The following is a 5,108-nucleotide window of genomic DNA, read 5'->3' on the forward strand; positions in this document are numbered from 1 at the left end:
TGTGCGACACACGCTGGCCCACGGGCAGCTAGTGCAGATTTCTTCGCGCCTCTGAGATAGAATGCCGTCTGGGGATACCCAAGACTTTCTTGCTACCCTTTTTGGGTCACCTGGAGAGCAGAGAAGTTTGATTGGGCAGTGCCGGCCAGAAGACCATTGCAATAGTCAATCCGTGAGTTGACTAAGGAAGAGGTCAAAAGAGACATATTTTTCATGGAGAGAAAGGGACATATATGATTGAGGAGTTTGTTAAAAAAAACACAGGATGCACAGGCTTTAGCAACGTGTTGCCTCATGGTGAGTTCGGCGTCACGGGTGACGCCCAGTGTTTTGACACTCGTGGGGACCGGAATGATGGTATTGATGATAGAGAAATTAATATACTCTGGGGCAAGTTTCTTTGGTTCCATGTGATTTCATTGCCTGCAGTTTCATTGCAGGGTTTTTTACTGCAGATTTTTACCTCCCCATCCCCTTTAATTATTTTGATATCCCCGTACACCCACAGACAATTTATATAATTTTTTAACCCCCCCCCTAAAATTCGATGATTTTTTTGGGAAAACAATCTGTGGGAAAAAAAACCCGCGAAAAAACATCCAGCGATGAAATTACTTCGTACTGTTTCTTTAGCATGTGGCTAGATGCAGTAATGAGAATCTCTGTTTTCTCGACATTAAGGGTCATTGAGTTCGCCACCATCGAGGAGTGGATGGTGTGATAAATGGAGTTGATGGCCTGAGAATCCTGAGAGTAGATACAAGAAAGTTTTAGGATGACCCGAGTGTCATCTGCATAGTTAGTATACAGGACACCCAGGATGTCAAGCGTCGCTATACATTAGATCAAGCTCTATGTGTGTAGTATTGTGCGAGTGCGATGAAAAACAGCTGCTCCCATGCAGTACAGATTCTAGTGTCACTGAGCACTTCAATGACAGATGGGTTTCCTCAATTAAGTCGTGGATAAATTGGGGCCAAGTAGAGAAGAAAGGCATGAAAAAAAATAGACCAGGAGGTGCCCTTGTCTCTGATTCTGACTGTATAAAGTATTGAATGAAATTAGCCAGAAAAGTTAGGGACCTTTGGGAAATCATGGAATTAAGAAAATAAGTCGCTACTTTCACAATGAATAGCTAGCTATGTATAAGAAAAAGACAGTATACCTAATCTGGATGTATGAAAAGTCCTTTCCCTAGCTCTCTTGCTTTAGAGCATGAAAGTCTTTGCTGCAAATGTTCTGTTTTACTTTCTCTCGGTTTGGTATTTGTGTTGTCTTCTTGCCTCAAATTGCCCCCGTCTTCTTCGCGGCTGGGAGTGGTCTCTGCCCAACAGGGTTTCACATCCTCAATGTAATTCTAGTCCCGTTTCCTGCGTATCTTCACGGCTTGATCGGTTGCTTCCTCTGCAGTATTGGGGCAGTTAAACCTGGGTTTATACCAGGTGCTTAAGAAATTCCTCAAAACACTGTGTCCCATGGGTAGAGCTGTGGTTGTGATAAGCGATTACTCATTTGTCGCTGGAAGACTGTCCTCTTCGTTCTTCTTCGACCTCTCCTGCCGTGCCTGCTGTTGGCGAGAAATAAGACGCACTAGCCCTCAAAGAAGAAATGTACTCGTGCATTTCTGTTCCAGAAATACTTGACACAGAGCTGGCATCTGTTAATGCCCTAGTGGGAGGAGCCAGGTGGAATTGCATGCACCGTCCGGTTACTACCTCATGTGGTGTTAACTGGTGGTGGGACCCAGGCTGATTGCGCAGTGTGAACCGGGCTAAGGGCAGAAAGTGCAACCAAATCTTGTCAAGAGTGGCCTTTATCTTAGCTATCTTTTCCTCTAGTAGGCCGTTAAAGCATTCACACATCCCATTCACTTGTGGATGATAAGCACACGAAAGCCTTGCTGTATCCCCAGTTAGATCGTTATGTGCTGAAATACTTCATTAGCAAAGTGAGCGCCGTTGTCAGACCTAAAGACCTCATATAGGCCCAGCATGAAAAAACTTCTCTAACCAGAAATCTTGCTGCTCTAAGGGCATCTGGGTGTGAACAGGGACCAACCTCGATCCATCAGGAAAATGGGCACATGACTACTATCATATAGTGGTAGCCCTGACATACTTCCATGTGAAGATGTTGGAAAAGGACCTAGTGAGCAAGGTATGGCTCACAGCCATCAGGGTATGCCCTGCAGTGAAACTCTTTCAGGTAACAAAATAATTTACAAATGCAATAACATGTTCTGCTAAATTGTGACATAACCACTCTTCCCTAAAGTGAGCAATTAAATCAATAGACTGGGTAGATGTGGGGATTGAGATGTCGCTGCCCATCATTCTATCCCAGAACCAGGAGAACCGCGCAGTTTTGCGCACACCAAAATGGTCGCCTAACCTGCCACTCACCAGTGCAAGCGTGATGGACCGGAAGCGCCAGGGGTGAAAGGTGGTGCCAAAGGAAAAATAGCAGTGCCTGTTAGATCAAAAGCGCCTTGAAATGACTGCTGTTTCTCTGAAGTGCAAGCTCAAAATGTTCATTTCAATTTGTTCAAAATCCGTTTTTAATTGATGTCAACAAGTTGCTCAAATCATGGGCACAAGACCATGGGGGGTTCCACATCACCACTCTGCTGTAAGGACGCCCATCAAAACAATGGCAACAAGGATTAGAGCTGTCAAGCAAAATCCTCCAGTCAAATTCAAGACAACAAGACAACTCCTAAAAAAATGGGTGCAGTACCAGCTTTGGACACAAGCCGGCGCTAGCGCTCTAAACTCTGACAGTAGAACTGTACTTCAGGAGTTGCCAGCCTCCTGAGACAGCTGGAAACTTCAAAGCCTTTTTGGTTAATTAAAAATTTAAACACATGCTGTTCCCTGAAGACAGGCGGATTCAATTAACATTGCAAGAGGCTGGGAAACCTTCTCACCTCAGAACTCCACACAAGAAACCCAAGATCACATGGACATGCTAACCAAATGCAGAGTGGCCCCCTGGCCTGCTGACCTCAGCCGACACAATAGACTCTTGCAATTGAATGGGGTATGTTAATTTGGGTGTGGACTGTAAACAGAGCTTTGCCTGGCAGAAGAGACATGTGATCCCTGACTCCCAAGTTTCTGGGGGCGGACCCAAACACTGAAGTGAATTGAATTGAAGGCAAATATATGTTTTATAAAAACACTGATAATTAATTGTAACCAGATGATAGGAATGTACAATTTGGAGATCCTTAAAATGGAAATTGTAGCTACAATTTGAGTCTAAACTCAATTCCGTATGATGTTCTGAGGCAAAACCCCATGAATTATGGAGATTGCAGACACAGGGTTCACGCTAGAAAAATGAAAATTTACTGGGGTATGGGTAGAAAGGCGGTGTGGTGTACATGTGTGCCATTTTTGGTAAACGTCCGATATTGGTAAATCAACTAAAAACGAAAATAAGTTGTCATTTTTGAATGCAAGCCCGCAGGAAGATCAGAGTTGGGCCAGCATGTACCATAAGTAAATATGTACATTTAATGTCAACCACTTGTGTATCTGGGAAATATGTATTTGGATCAGAAATAGATTTGTGTGCAATTTGACAAGGGGAGGATCCTCTGACCATAAACCTACCTCATCACTCTGACTCACAACCCAGTTCCCCCAATCAAGGCAGAGAGGAGGAACAGGCCAATGATAAGTTGAGAGGGTTGGGCATGCAGAATGAGCCGACCCACCCACACAAAAAACACATAAAAAGAGCCTCTGGAAGCCAGACAGGGACTTTCAATTTCCATTTGCTTGCGGAGCACGCTGTCAGACGACTTCACATCCAGAGACTCCAGACTTCAAATCCATCAATCTCCAGAGACAAGAACTTTTGCCAGAACCGGTAGCAGACCCAGAAGGCAGAATTATCCAGAGAGACCAGAGATCGCTGTGAGCAGAACCAGGCAGAGACCGTCCGTGGCGAGGGAACCGCAGTCCAAACCTGACCAGATCCGTGACAGAGGCCCATTCCTTTCAAAATTATAGTGTGAGTACTCAGCCAGGACTGTGCAAAACCCAATCTCTTAGTTTAAAATAATCTAATTCAAACTATTTTAACCTAGTGAGAACTGCATCATAGAAATCATGTCCCTTCTTTTGATTCAAAGCTGCAAAACTGTCATCTGTCATTCTGAACTTTAAAATTTCATTTCGAGAATCTATCTTCACGAAATCGTCCGTATCTCTGGAACCTAGGAACGAGTTTTAACTGTCATTTTAAAGCTAAGATTCTAAGCTTTCCAACAAACCCAAAATCGACTTGCTACTCCTTATAGTTTTTCCGTAATCGCGCTCGACGCACTCGGAAAAATTGCAGCGATTTGGCTCAATTTCTTCACTTGTCAAAATAGCAGCTCCTTGCTTTCCTTTGCTTTCCTTTGCTGAAATTCGTTTGCAACCTGATAATCATTCATAGAGCATTGCTAAAGTGATCCTGAACGAATACAAAGTATCTCTCACTCACCCTGAACCTCCTAGAGGGAATGAAAATCATTTTAGCATATTTCTCCCTTCCTTGCATACCACATTTAAAATACTTTGCCTGTGTTTAAAATCATCCTTGTGATCTAAGCTTGCTAGGGGGGAACTGAATTCGGATTGTACTGTGATTGTATTCCTGAAGACTGTGCGTGTTACTTCCACCTCCTTACATTGCATAGAGGGGGGGTGAATTGCCAAAAGGGGAAGAGTGATTATATTATGTTTTGCTGAAATCATATCAAGTTTATTCCTGTGTTGCTTCTTTTCCACCTTGCATTTCCTTGTACCATATAAAGCATTCTCAGCTACCTTATCCTCTATAATACTCCTAAGTAATTAAACCATCGTGTTAGTATCACATCATCCATTGTTGATCACTCACTGTCATATGTCTAAGTGTGATATCAATTATTAATTTATTATAAAAGTGCGATATATATATATATATATTGTTTAATTCTCAAAAACCTTTTAAATTTGCAAAACAAACTTACTTCTTGGCTCAGTGGGGTCAGGGGGATTCTAAGAGAGGGGTGTTATATAAGGGTTGTCATCCAGAGTACACGAACTGGACATACAAATATATAAATAAGG

Source organism: Ambystoma mexicanum, chromosome 6p, assembly GCF_040938575.1.
Source record: "Ambystoma mexicanum isolate Mex_15411 chromosome 6p, UKY_AmexF1_1, whole genome shotgun sequence".
Classification (NCBI taxonomy): domain Eukaryota; kingdom Metazoa; phylum Chordata; class Amphibia; order Caudata; family Ambystomatidae; genus Ambystoma; species Ambystoma mexicanum.